The 14,521-nt window shown below is 39.0% G+C and overlaps 1 protein-coding gene across 3 annotated transcripts in view; it reads right to left on the reverse strand.

Moving 5' to 3' along the window:
• The window catches only part of FAM13A (family with sequence similarity 13 member A), a 342,137-nt gene that overhangs the window by 118,460 nt on the left and 209,156 nt on the right, over nucleotides 1–14,521 (reverse strand). The gene's annotated exons all lie outside the window — the stretch shown is intronic.

Genomic DNA, 14,521 nt, shown 5'->3' on the forward strand with positions numbered 1-14,521 from the left:
ACTATACATAGAGAACCCTAAAGATGCTACCAGAAAACTACTAGAGCTAATCAATGAATTTGGTAAAGTAGCAGGATACAAAATTAATGCACAGAAATCTCTAGCATTCCTATACACTAATGATGAAAAATCTGAAAGTGAAATTAAGAAAACACTCCCATTTACCATTGCAACAAAAAGAATAAAATTCCTAGGAATAAACCTACCTATGGAGACAAAAGACCTGTATGCAGAAAATTATAAGACACTGATTAAAGAAATTAAAGATGATACAAATAGATGGAGAGTTATACCATGTTCTTGGATTGGAAGAATCGACATTGTGAAAATGACTCTACTACCCAAAGCAATCTACAGATTCAATGCAATCCCTATCAAACTGCCACTGGAATTTTTCACAGAAGTAGAACAAAAAATTTCACAATTTGCATGGAAACGCAGAAGACCCCGAATAGCCAAAGCACTCTTGAGGAAGAAAAACGGAGCTGGAGGAATCAGGCTCCCTGACTTCAGACTATACTACAAAGCTACAGTAATCAAGACAGTATGGTACTGGCACAAAAACAGAAATATAGATCAATGGAACAGGATAGAAAGCCCAGAGATAAACCCACGCACATATGGTCACCTTATCTTTGATAAAAGAGGCAAGAATATACAGTGGAGAAAAGACAGCCTCTTCAATAAGTGGTGCTGGGAAAACTGGACAGCTACATGTAAAAAAATTAGAACACTCCCTAACACCATACACAAAAATAAACTCAAAATGGATTAAAGACCTAAATGTAAGGCCAGACACTATCAAACTCTTAGAGGAAAACATAGGCAGAACACTCTATGACATAAATCACAGCAAGATCCTTTTTGACCCACCTCCTGAGAAATGGAAATAAAAACAAACAAAAACAAATGGGACCTAATGAAACTTAAAAGCTTTTGCACAGTAAAGGAAACCATAAACAAGACAAAAAGACAACCCTCAGAATCGGAGAAAATATTTGCAAATGAAGCAACTGACAAAGGATTAATCTCCAAAATTTACAAGCAGCTCATGAAGCTCAATATCAAAAAAACAAACAACCCAATCCAAAAATGGGCAGAAGACCTAAATAGACACTTCTCCAACGAAGATATACAGATTGCCAACAAACACATGAAAGAATGCTCAACGTGAGTAATCATTAGAGAAATGCAAATCAAAACTACAATGAGATATCATCTCACACCAGTCAGAATGGACATCATCAAAAAATCTACCAACAATAAATGCTGGAGAGGGTGTGGAGAAAAGGGAACCCTCTTGCACTGTTGGTGGGAATGTAAATTGATACAGCCACTATGGGGAACAGTACGGAGGTTCCTTAAAAAACTAAAAATAGAACTACCATACCACCCAGCAATCCCACTACTGGGCATATACCCTGAGAAAACCATAATTCAAAAAGAGTCATGTACCACAATGTTCATTGCAGCTCTATTTACAATAGCCAGGACATGGAAGCAACCTTAAGTGTCCATCAACAGGTGAATGGATAAAGAAGAAGTGGCAGATATATACCATGGAATATTACTCCGCCATAAAAAGAAACGAAATTGAGTTATTTCTAGTGAGGCGGATGGACCTAGAGTCTGTCATACAGAGTGAAGTAAGTCAGAAAGAGAAAAACAAACACCGCATACTAACACATATATATGGAATCTAAGAAAAAAAAAAAAAAGGTCGTGAAGAACCTAGGGGCAAGACGGGAATAAAGATACAGACCTACTAGAGGATGGACTTGAGGATATGGGGAGGGGGAAGGGTAAGCTGGGACAAAGTGAGAGAGTGGCATGGACATATATACACTACCTAACGTAAAATAGATAGCCAGTGGGAAGCAGCCGCATAGCACAAGGAGATCAGCTCGGTGCTTTGTGACCACCTAGAGGGGTGGGATAGGGAGGGTGGGAGGGAGGGAGACGCAAGAGGGAAGAGATATGGGAACTTATGTATATGTATAACTGATTCACTTTGTTATAAAGCAGAAACTAACACACCATTGTAAAGCAATTATACTCCAATAATGATGTTAAAAAAAAAAAGTTACAGTGACAAAAAAATAAATAAATAAAAAAAAATAAAACCTTCTGCATTTTTTATCATTGTTAACCATGTATAAGTTTGCCTCACTTAATGGACTAGGAGACCCCTAAAGATTAGAGACGGTGCCTTAGTTCTCTTTGACTTCTCAGGGCCCAGTGCAAAATGTGCAGTACAAAGAATGTGCCCAATAAGAATCTGTTGACTGTGAATTACTAAAATAAATTCAGTTAAGACCACAGCAGTCCAGATATACTCTGGTGATTTACATGTTACTAGAAATGATCTGCAGGGACTTCCCTGGTGGCGCAGTGTATAAGACTCTGCGCTCCCAATGCAGCGGGCCCGGGTTCGATCCCTGGTCAGGGAACTAGATCCCAGATGCATGCTGCGACTAAGAGTTTGCATGCCACAACTAAGGAGCCCATGTGCTGCAACTAAGGAGCTGGTGAGCCACAACTAAGGAGCCCGCCTGCCGCTACTAAGACCTGGTGCAACCAAATAAGTCAATATTAAAAAAAAAAACTGGTATCAAAAATACTTCCAAGTTAATAATAAAAAATAACTCCTTAAATTTGTGTAAAAAAAAAAAAGATCTGCAAACACGATAATAAATTTCTTTACCATTACTTACCTTCCCTTACCAACTGCTCATAATATAAATAGAGTTTAGAAAAAAATTTTAAATTGAAATTTGCATTCCAGTGAAATGCCAAAATTTGAAGAGAGCAATTGTATTGAGTGGCAGACTTTGGTGAATAGGTAAATTGTTTTTTAATAATCAAAATAATTGGAGAAATCTCAGAGACTTTCATTTTAAATTATAGGAATAAAGGGAGATTGAAATTAAACACTAGAAAATATGTTTAATAGTTATTCAACATATATGAAATAGTTTATCTAAGATGACCCTGGAATATTTATCATGTGAGCTAGTGGTGGTTAAGAATAGATTAGAAAACTATCTGTAGAAATGGAATTAGATATTTTTTCTAACCCAGCCTGGGACCCTGGGGACTTTTTCAAGCCTACGTTTCTATTCATCTTTGTTACGAAGGCCAGGGAGCGTAAATACCTCAGAAAATAGTAGCTCTGTAGGTGAACTGTGTGGTGAGACTTACCACTATGCTTTTCACAAGGTGGTTTTAAACTTTCCTTTCCTCATGTGGGACTTATTGGAGGAAACCTTGAAGAGTCAGCAGCACATTTATATTTGGTAATTTTTCAAATTATACTGTACATGATATGGTTATGAATCTTGTAGCTAAGAATCCTAATTTCATTTCAGCTTCACTAGTCAGTTAAAAATTCTGAAACTTTTTCCGAGTAGCAGAGAGTGGGACACTATGGGGAACAAACAGGTGTTCAGGAAGTAACTGGAGTGCCCTTCGTGAAGTACAAACACAGGATAATTATGGCTGCTTTCTGTTGCTGGCTTGACTTCAGAAATGAAGAAAGTCATAGTTGATTGCCAGAGTTAACAGATTAGCTATCTTGAAAGACAATGGGTACAGTTAATATTGTTGAATATTGATTCATTATTAATATCATTGGAAGTCTGAATCTTAGGAGGTCTACTGTTGTAATGTGACTAAAATATGAAGTGTCATTTGGCAAACATCACAAGACATGACTTCTGCTACAAGGGCAGAGAGTTGCACAGAGATGTTATGAGCCTCATAAAACAATGAAAGTCTCCTACATAAATAAGCAGCACATTACTGATAGAAATGCAACATCAGGGCCAGAGCCCCCGTGGCGAGATGGCACAGAGATTAAGTGGGGATGATGAAAGGGCACAGCTGCCTGGAATTCTGTGGCATTTTCCAGGGTGGCCAGTGCAAAATAGCCAAGGAACACTTTCCAAGGACCACAAGAAACAGAATTAACACATAAAATTCTACCGTTTTAGAATCAGACCTCAACGTCAGAGAGGTTTAAGTCAGCTAAGAGGACGAGAGTAGAATTTAAATTCAAATTGAGCACGTGTAATAATATTACAAGAATAACGACTATGGCAGGAGCAGCTAAGTATATACCTACCAGGTACTGTCATGGATGCAAAAAAACCACATAAGATGCAGTCCCTCTGGTTCAGGAAGTCACAATCAGGTTGAAGAGAGAAGTATAAAGACATGAAAGGGTGACGTAAATCAAGGTAGAAGACAGGCAGGAAATAATTGTAAAATAATCAGAAGACATATGTTAATCTCAGCCTGCCAACTATGCAATCTTAGATAATTCACCTAACTCAATAAATATCTGTGAAATGAATAACCTTTTCAGAATCATAGTTTCTTCATCCAAGATTACTTTTCAGATCTGAAAATCCTTTCACAGGGTCACCTGACAAAACTGTGATGTAGACAAAAATGTTACACGTAGGGTTATTTAATTTTTTCTAGCATTACTGAGATATAATTGACAAATACAAATTGCATATATTTAAGGTATAAAATGTGATGATTTGATATGTGTATACATTGTAAAATGATTACCACAATCAGGCAAATTAACACATCCGTCACCTCACAGCTACAATTTTGTTTTTCTGGTGAGACCAATTAAGGCTGACTGTCTTAGCAAATTTCAAGTATACAACACAGTATTGTTTATTATAGTCATCATGCAAAACACTAGATCCCCAGAATTTACTCATCTTATAACTGAATATTTTTACCCTTTGACCAACATCTCTCCTTTTCCCCAACACCTCAAGTCCCTGGCAACCACTGTTCTACTCTGCTTTTATGAGTTCAACCTTTTTAGATTCCACATATAAGTGAGATCATACAGTATTTGTCTTGCTCTGTCTTATTTCACTTATTTCACTTAGCATAACGTCTGTCAGGTTCATCCAAGTTGTCGCAAGTGGCAGAATTTCCCTTGTCTGTGTGTGTGTATGTGTGTATAAATATACCATATATATATACACACACACACACAAGAAATATACAAGCAATGTATATATACACACACACAATGGCATATTATTTATACCATGTTGACTTTATCTATTCATCCCCTGACACTTAGGTGGTTCCATATATTGGCTATTATAAATAATGCTACAGTGAACATGGGAGTGCAGATATCTCTTTGAGATACCAATTTCATTTCCTTCAGATACATACCCAGAAGTGGGATTGCTAGATTACATGTTAATTCTATTTTTAATTTTTTTGAGGAAGCACCACACTCTTTTCCATGTGGCTATACCAACTTACATACCTACGAACAACACACAAGGGTTCCCTTTCCTCCACATCCTCATCAATGCTTGCTATCTCTTGTCTTCTTGATGACAGTCATCCTAACAGGTGTGAGGCAATAGCTCATTGTGGTTCTATTTTACATTTCCTTGATGATTAGTGATGCAGAGCACTTTTTCATATACCTGCTGACCATTCCTATGTCTTCTTTGAAAAAATGTCTATTCAAGTCCTTTGCCCAGTTTAGTTGGGTTAACTGGATTTTTTTTTTTTTTGCTATTGAGTTATATGAGTTCCTTATATATTTTGGATATTAACCCTTTCTCAGGTATACAGATTGAAATATTGATATTTTCTGCCATTCCATAGTTTGCCTTTTCATTTTGTTGGTGGTTTCCTTGACTGTGCAGAAGTTTTTTTTAGTTTGATGTAGTCCCACCTGTTGATTTTTGTTTTTGTTGCCTGTGCTTTTAGAGTTGTATCAAAAAAATCACTGCCAAAACCAACGTCAAGGAGCTTTTCCCCAATGTTTTCTTCTAGCAGTTCTACAGTTTCAGGTTTTACATTTAGGTGTTTTATCCATTTTGAGCTAATTTTCAAGTGTGGTGTAAGATACGGGTCCAGTTTCATTCTTTTGCATGTAGATATCCAGTTTTCCTAACACCATTTATTGAAGAGCCTATCCTTTCTCCACTGTGTATTCTTAGCACCTTTGTCAAAGATTAGTTGACTGTATATGCTTAGGTTTATTTCTAGGTTGTCTCTTCTGCTCCATTGGTATGTCTCTGTTTTCATACCAATAGCATACCGTTTTGATTACTATTCCTTTGTAACATAGTTTGAAATCAGGAATATGATGCCTCCAGCTTTGTTTTCTTTCTCAAGATTGCTTTTGCTATTTGGGGTCTTTTGTGGTTCCATATAAAATTCAGGATTTTTTTTTTAATCTGTGAAAAATGCCATTGGAATTTCGATAGGAATTACACTGAATCTGTGGATCTCTTTGGGTAGTATTTTTTAAAATTATTAATTAATTAATTAATTTTGGGGCCTGCACTGGGTTTTCGTCGCCATGCGCGGGCTTTCTCTAGTTGCAGTGAGCGGGAGCTACTCTTCATTGTGGTGCGTGGGCTTCTCATTGCAGTGGCTTCTCTTGTTGTGGAGCATAGGCTCTAGGCATGCAGGCTTCAGTAGTTGCGGTTTGTGGGCTCTAGAGTGCAGGCTCAGTAGTTGTGGCACACGGGCTTAGTTGCTCCATGGCACGTGGGATCTTCCCAGACCAGGGCTTGAACCTGTGTCCCCTGCATTGGCAGGCAGATTCTTAACCACTGCGCCACCAGGGAAGTCCGGGCAGTACGTTTTCATGTGGTTACTTAGCTTCCTTTTCTTTCAATTTGAATAATGCTCTTAGGCCTTTCTTGTAAGGCAGGTCTTGTGGCGATGAATTCCCTGAATTTTTGTTTGTCTGGGAATGTATTCATCTCCCTTTCATTTCTGAAGGACAGTTTTGTCAGATATAGTATTCCTGGTTGGCAGTTTTTTCTTTCACACTTTGAATATATCATCCCATTTCCTCCTGGCCTACAAGGGTCATGCCAAAAAATCCACTTATAGCCTCATGAGGGTTCCCTTGTATGTGATGAATTGTTTTTTCTCTTGCTGCTTTCAGGAGTCTCTCTTGGTCTTTGACTTTTGACAATCTGTATAACACGTCTCAGAGTAATCTTGCTTGGGGTCCTTTGAGCTTCACCTGGATGTTCATATCCCTTTTAAGATTCAGGAAGTTTTCAGCCATTACTTTTTAAATAAGTTTTCTTCTCCTTTCTCTCTCTCTCTCCTGCTTGAACTTCTAAGTTGTGTACATTCATTTGCTTAATGGTGTCCTCTAGGTCTTGCACAATTTTGTCACTCTTTTTCTTTTTTTTTTTGTTCCTCCAGCTAATGCTAAATGACCTGTCTCCAAGTTGGCTGATTTTTTCTTCTTCATGATCAACTCTGCACTGTTGAAGGTCTCTATTGAATTTTCAGTTCTGTCATTGTATTCTTCAGCTCCAGGATTTCTGTTTGATTGCGTTTATGGTTTCTATTTCTCTATTATATGTCTTGATCTGTTATGTACTGTTTTCCTGATTTTATTTAGCTATCTACATTCTCTTGCATCTCGATGAGCTTTTTTTTTTTAAATTTATTTATGTTTGGCTGCATTGGGTCTTCGTTGCTGCACACGGGCCCTCTCTAGTTGAAGTGAGCAGGGCCACTCTTCATTGTAGTGCACAGGCTTCTCATTGTGGTGGCTTCTCCTGTTGCTGAGCATGGGCTCTAAGCACGTGGGCTTCAGTAGTTGTGGCATGCGGGCTCAGTAGTTGTGTCTTGCGGGCTCTAGAGCGCAGGTTCAGTAGTTGTGGCGCATGGGCTTAGTTGCTCTGCGGCATGTGGGATCTTCCCAGACCAGGGCTCGAACCCATGTCCCCTGCATTGGCAGGCGGATTCTTAACCACTGCACCACCAGGGAAGTCCCTTGATGAGCTTTTAAAACATGATTTAAAAAATTGCTTTTCAGGAAATGTGTCTATCTCCATTTATTTGGTTTGGCTATTGGAGCTTTACTAGCTTCCTTTTGTGGTGTCACGTTTGCCTGATTCTTTGTGATATGTGTAGCCTTGTACTGGTATCTGCACATTTGAAGGCGCAAACACTTCTTCTGGTCTTTACAGACTGGTTTTGGCAGGAAAAGACATTCTTCTTTTAGGTCCCTGAGCTGATGGAATTGCCTCTGGGATCCCAGTTAAGCAGGATTAAAGCCATGTCATAGGGCTGCTGCTGGGTCTGTGGTTGGTGGACTTAGGCAGGTGTGGATCCTATCTGCTCCCTGGGATGATGCAACTGCCTCCAGGACCTTGGTTAGTAGAGCTGGCACTGGGACAAGGGTCTGCCTTAGGGTCCTCAGACAGTGGCCTGTTACCAGATGTGTGGCTCCTGCCAGGTCTATGGGAGGGCTCCTGCCCGGTCCTGGGTGGGCAGGACTGCCCCTGACCATTGCTGAGAAAGGCTGGAACTGAGTCACGGGACTGCTTCGGGGTCCACAACCAAGTCTGAGGTCTGTATCCCTGCCTCTGGGTACATGGATGGATGTGCCTCTTGCCAGGTTCCTAGGTGGGTAGGACTGCCCCTGGCCCATGGCTGAGCGGGGCTGGTGCTAGCTAGGTCATAGTGCTGCTTCAGAATGCACAGTCGGACCAAGCTCAACAGTCTGCCTCTGGGGGCTTGGAGAAGCATATCTGCTGCCAGGTCCTGGGTGGGCAGGACTCGTCTTGGAGCACAGCTGGTGGGAGCCGGGGCGAGTCGCGGTGCTACTTCAGAATCCTCCGTCAGACCGAGGTTGGCAGGCCTGCCTTTGGGGAAATGGACAAGTGTCTCTCTTGCCGGATGCCTGGGTGGGAGGGATTATTTCCAGATTAAGGCTGAGAGTGGCTGGAGCCAGGTCACAGGCTGCTTCAGGTCTACAGTTGGGACTGAGGTCATGGACCTGTTACCCAAGGCGTGGGTGGGCGTGTTTCCTCCCTGGTCCCTTGTGTGGTACTGGTGGTGGAACCAAGGCCAAAGGGGGCTACAGCTGAGTCCACAGGGGAACGGGCCTTTTCCCAGGCCTGTAGCCACCATCATGGAACCATGGTTTGTGAGCCTGCCACCTGGTTGAGGGTAGGTTTTCTCAAAATGACCTTCCTTAGTCTTGGGCTATGCTGGAGTTTTGCAACCTCTTACTTGGATCCCAAAGCTCCTACAAAGGCACTTTTGTCTATGGATGGCTGCCAAGTTATTGTTGCTGTGGGGGGAATATGGGCAGGGGACCTCCTATTCTGTCATCTTGCTGTAAAATTTTTTAAGCAAATATCAAGACAAAGTCTGACACATGATTTAATCTTGAAGAGGATACATGTGAAACCAAGATAAGTTATGGAAAGTATGGGTTATATGGTGGCTGTAAGTATGAGAAAAAGGCAGCCATAGAGGAGGGAGAAGGGGCTGGGAAGACAGGTGGAGAACAGAGAAAGGATTTTCCTGTAGGCTGGGCACATGTAAGCCACTAAATAGTTCCGAGAAGGAGTATGATCTGCATTTGCATTTGCAGAGGTGGTAAGGAGTAGGGTAGTAATGAGGCAAATATAGACAGTGAGACTGTCAAAGAGCATTCTGGGATTGGCTGGCTATGGATGGGGTAGGGGGCAAGGGGAGGGTCTGTGGTATCTTATGGATAAGGTTGACACGTTTGCTAGTTAAGAGTGACATACAATGCAGGATTCTGAATGGGAGATATAGATCCAGAAGTCACTGTATAGAGTTAGGAGTTGAAAACAGAGGCATAGGACCAACTTGTATGAAGAAAATAAATCCCGTAGGTTAGAGGAGTGCAGAAGATGTAGTAATTATCTAACCACAAGGTGATGGAGGCCTAAATTACAGTTGAGATCATGGGGGAGAAAATGGGGAAAAGTATGTCGGAGATACTGAAAAGGAAATACTGACAAGATTTGGTGACTTATTATATAAAAGGTTTGAGTCTAGTGGTTGAGAGAATGCAACACATAGCAAAGTTGGAGGGAAAGATGAGAACATGAGTTCTGTTTGGGCACAGTGAATTTATGGTAAGGCTGAAGTAGAGATGGCTGCAGGCCCTGGAAACTTAGAACTGAGTTCAGGTCCAAGATACTGATTTGAATATTATCATTCTGTGACTAGATTAGCTGTGGAAGAGACAACAGACAGAGGAGGGAGTAGGCAGTCAAGGAAGGAGACTTGGAGACCACTGAAGACCAAGGTGGGAAGGAAAGGGAAGGAACGACACAGTAGGAGGAAATGATACAGGAAACTGGAAAATTTCAGGAACACGTGAAGTGCCACAATACATTCAGTATCATGAAAATTGTTTTCTAAAAAGTGGAAAAGTATGCAAACTATACTCCTGTGTAAATACACTGAAAGAAGTCTGGAAGAATATATAATTAAACCCATAATAACAGTTATCTCCTGGAGGAGACGGGAGGGAATTTGAACTGTAGAGCAAGAGAGGCAAGGGGAACTTTAGTCTTATCAGTGGTATTTGAAATTTTTCTAAGAAGAATGTATTCCTCATGTAATTCAGAAGTATTGAAAAATGGAATAAATAGACAAAACTTTCAGAATACAACAATGCTTTCAGGCAGAATATGCTATCCCAGGGAACGATTTGTTTTTAATACACATTGAAAAGAGATTTATTGTAGTTTCCCTCATTTACCTATCAAATTAAGAACACCTCTGTAACATAAGCAAATATATTTTAATTCTATATTCTTCATATTATTTTAGGTAAATGATTGGCATAGTGGTAGCTATTTATTCCTATTACAGAAAATGAAAGCATTTTAATCACTCTTATTTGCTTTATCTTTATGTAAGAGCCAAGTACAAAACTTATTTTCATTGTCAATGTGTCTATAGGACACTCACCTACAGGAAAGAAGACCAGGAACTTCTGTTGACAGAAGTATACTGGGTAACTTTTCTGCTTTATGAACAATGGACCTATGATTTTCTTTGTGGAACTCCCAAGATGTTGGAGCTTTTCCCTTCTGTTTCTGTCTCCCTGAAATACTGATCACTTCAATAACTTTTGATTATATAGCACAGTAAACCACAACCTGGAATCATTCCAGGGATGAAAAAACAAAGAGCTTTTCCCCTCTCTACCTTTCTCTCCTTATGAATTGCATTTCAAGAGCACCTGACCTTTATTCCTGCCACCATGCTGTCACAGTCAATGAAAAGTACAAAGGAACAAATTCTCTTAAAATGTAGCAAACACAATTCTCTGCAGAGAGCATTTACTTATAACAATAGTGGTATCTCAGCAATTTGCACTCAAGTGACTTTCTTGGTAAAGCATATCCACTTCTCCTTACTCCAACTTTTTTTGTATTTGTATTTTTTTAAACAGTGTTATTGAGGTGTATTTTACATATCATAAAATCCACATTTTCAGGTACACAGTTCAGTGATTTTTAGTAACTTTACCAAGTGGTGCAACTATCACGATAAATCAGTTTAGAATATTTTCATTCCCCTAAATAAGGTCCCTCCAGGCATGTACAGTTAATCTCCTGTACATATACATATATATGTATATACATATATCTCCTTCCTGGCTCCCCACCCCCTGACAATCACAACTCTACTTTCTGTTTCTATAAATTTGCCTTTTCTGGACATTTCATATAAATGGAATCATACAACATACAGCTTTTCTTGAGTCTTCACTCTGATTTTATAGAACAAAACTAGAAATTTTCCTTTGGCCTTTAAGAAAATCACACATTTAAGGAAATGCATAACCTTTCAAATAAAACATTACAATAAATATTGTTTAACATCTAAAAGACTAAAAATATTAATCCTCTTCCTTAAGTTCTGAAATTAAATTCTGAAAGTAATAATATAGTGCCAGTAACATGAAAAAATAATCATTTATCTATTTCACATGTTGAAATAGATAGTAATATAGCTATCCTTGAAGCTTCAAATTATGGTAACATCTTAAACTTTACATACAGATCTTTTCCTTTTACTTTTTTAGGATGGATGTGTAACTTTCCCTTCCAGGAAAATTTTTAAGTGGCCTGTTTACTAACCAAGTTAACACCTATAGTTTAGTTCTTGTGTAAATGACAAAACAAATATTTTCCTCAATATTTTTAAAAGAAGCAAGATAAGATTATCATGTGTAGGGAGAGGGACTGGAATGTTCTAGCCTTGCCTAAGGGATGCATCTGTCCAACAATATCCTCACTTCTGTGCGTGCCTCTAACCCACCAAACTTGTGCACTGTACTTACACGGCAGAGAAGGACAGGGCTCTTACTCTTTTAAAGTCAGCATGTCAGATTAGGAGTTATGCCTTTCAGTCTACTGTGAGTTTTGCTAATGCCAACAGCTGGATTACAAAAAAGAACTCTTGACAATATTTTAGAAATTGCTGATGTCAGATTTAGACGATATAAATGGATTAGCTAAATGCCTTTTTTGAATGAAGTGAACCTGTCACTAAGCACTTCTGTCCTTGCCTGCGAATCCAGTATAAAATAGCTCCACTGAGCTCTAACAAAATCAAGAGATAGTTATTCCCAAGTTTTTCTCATGAAGCCATTTTAATTATGAGAGAAAGATTCTATGAAGACTAGAAAAATGATTGTTTATATGATTACCTCCTCAATGCCAATTTTAGACAATTACAGAAATACAGAAAAAAGTTATTCATGTAAATAAATAATGTTCCAAGATAGAAGTCAGCCAGTAAGCAATATATGATATTGAGCTCCTCTTTGAATGCTCATTTTAAAATGTGTTACCGCTTTATGCTTTTATTTCTACTGCCACTATCTGAAGAGCAGAAAAACAATCAACACTTGCTGATAAAAATTCATATTTCTATTACATCTCAAGAAGCAATGGGACTATGTTTAAGATTTGAAACTAAGAAGAAAAAAGATCAAAGTCAGCCAACCTGGGAAAAAATACTGAACAAGGTCTAAACTCTAATATTTCCAAGTTATCAAGAACACACTGTTAGCCAAAATCACTTCTCAAAGCCCTAGAAATCAAACCTGTTGTTGAAAAATCATAGGACACTTCATCATTCTGGACATTTCAATACCAAAGGTTCTTTCTTGGTTTTATCTTTGTTGTTAACTGATATGGTAGCTCCACTGAAAATCAAACTGTTATGTATAAATGTGTTGCAATGATTTTATTAATAAGTGCAAAGAGAATTGCTTTATTTTTTGTTTTGTAAAGTAAATCAAACTTACCAGATCATAGGTCAAACAAGAATAGATTTTGCTGAATTGCTTTTTTTTTTCTTTTAATAGGAGCAACTAAAAAATAAATCAATACTATGAAAAGCTCAGATGAATGCTTCTTGACAATTCCTTGGAAAAGTGTTGGTAAGCCAAAGTAAATACTGTATTTAGAGAACAAGGGCATAGCAAAATACTTACTACAACACTGCCAACCTCTGTGGTTAAGACTGAGGCAACCAATAAACTGTTAAAGAGAAAAATGGAAACTTCCCTAAAAAAAGATTTAGAGAAAGTTGAGTGTGTGTACCAAACACAGGCACACTTCTTTTTTTCTAGCTCAAATTTATTAACTAACCAATAACTTGTTTTAGAAAGCAACCACAAATGAAAACATCTTCGTAAGTTCATTTTTGAAATAAAAATTGGCACAATACCTATTCTGCTACTTCAAGACATATAAAGGATTTAAAAGTTATTTTTAGTTAAATTCATTTTAATGATCTCCATTTGTCTTTTGATAATTTGTCACACAATCTATTAAGAGGTATATAAAAATAAAAAAGTAAAAATCTCTGCACAGACACTCCAGATTTATGGATAGATACAAGAGACTGAATGAGCTTCTGCACGATGGTGGGTAGCAAGGTTTGACAGGGACGTGTCGTCCTATCTAAATCTTTACGGTTGCCCAGCAGGAAAAAGTTAGTTCTTTAAGACCGTACTTTAAAAAAAAATTGGAAGGTACAGAAGAAATTAAAAAATACTAATATGCATTTGTTTTAACTGCAGATCTGCTAACCAGAGGGACAAACGGAGGCCAGAGCAATGTTAGCTGTGCCTTCTCTCCATAATCTCACTTCTTGATTTGTGTCTCAGAAACACACAGGAATTTATAAAATGCAAGTCTGTTTCTATCGTTTTCCTGCTCATATTCCTGTAATCACCCTCTGCCAGTTTTAAGAGAAAAATCCAAGCTCCTTAATACGGGGTACAGTTGCTCATGCTCTGACCTATCCATCTTCGTCTCTGACCCCACCTTTAGCCCCTCTGCCAGTCTCAGTTCCAAAATCCAGATGTCCTGTCTCCCTGCCGCACTCGCAGCTCTCCTCCAAGCTGCCCTCACTGCCCTACCTGTTCTTGCACGTGCGCTTTTTTCTTCCAGAAGCACCCTTCTCTCGGTTTCGCTGCCCAGTACCTCCATGAATCCCACTAGCTTCAGTTCAAAAATCACCCTCTTTCTGAAACTTCTGAACTCCAGGTCCCCACCTGGTCTGTGCCCTTCCTCTGCTCTCACACAGCAACCTGCGGACGGTTTTCGAAGCGCCTTAAGAGAGGCACTTGAATCTTAGGTATGACTTTATCACCAGCCCATTTCACAGTGCCTGGTACGCAACAGGC

Source organism: Eschrichtius robustus, chromosome 4, assembly GCF_028021215.1.
Source record: "Eschrichtius robustus isolate mEscRob2 chromosome 4, mEscRob2.pri, whole genome shotgun sequence".
NCBI lineage: Eukaryota > Metazoa > Chordata > Mammalia > Artiodactyla > Eschrichtiidae > Eschrichtius > Eschrichtius robustus.